Consider the following 887-nt stretch of genomic DNA (forward strand, 5'->3'; position numbering starts at 1 on the left):
CCATTTATCACCTACCTAGCCACCAAAAACCTTGTTTGGTAGAATACAGAGGCATTGGAGGTTCCAGGAATTAGCAAAAATCAAAACCCAGTGGTAAGAAGCTCCTATACGAACTGCAGATTTCCTCAGTCCTCAGATCCAAAGACCGTGGATCCCAGTGAGGAAGTCTCGGGGGCAGATATCTCGCACACATGGGACCATGTTTCTGGCTCTGTCGTAGATTTCTTCCTCTGGAGGGCCCAGAGTCACCTTCAATCATGTGCTTCTGGTACATCAACTGGCTTAGGTCTGAGATGAATGAGGGACCAATGAGTCTACATTGTGAGGACTGAAATTCGGCTCTTGTCCCCAAATCTACCTTCCCCTGTTATACAGACCAAGCCAACATTTAATGTGCGTCCCGTCAACTTTATTCCAGGACATGGTGATAAAGTCATTGCCACCAAAAATGCCCGTTGGTCCAAATATTCTGGTCACCACATTGAGTAAGTGTGGAAGGAGGAGAAGAAAGAGGGCAGGAAAGATATTATCTGTGACCGTGACCAAAGTCATCTGGTATTGCCTTTCTCTGGTCTCATGTTTCAAGCTAGTTTTCTCTGGAATTAGCCTGATTCTTACAAAGTACTTTTGGGAATTCTTTGAAGACCCCAAACTTGGGACACTGGGTTTCATTTTTCTCTGGGTTTAGCTGCTTGATTTTCTCCTTCAATCTCTGGGAATCTGGGGGTCACCTATCTTTAGGGTCACCTTCCCCTTCTGCTCAGTCTTTTTAGATTCTGCCCCTAGCAGCCCACGTCTGTTCTATAAGAAACATTTTACTCATCAGTAGGAAAATATAGCTCTTCTCCTTCCCTCTCTCTCTTTCTTCATCCCCCCACCCCATCCCC

The sequence above is a fragment of the Marmota marmota genome, unplaced genomic scaffold (assembly GCF_001458135.2).
Source record: "Marmota marmota marmota unplaced genomic scaffold, marMar, whole genome shotgun sequence".
Lineage (NCBI taxonomy): Eukaryota > Metazoa > Chordata > Mammalia > Rodentia > Sciuridae > Marmota > Marmota marmota.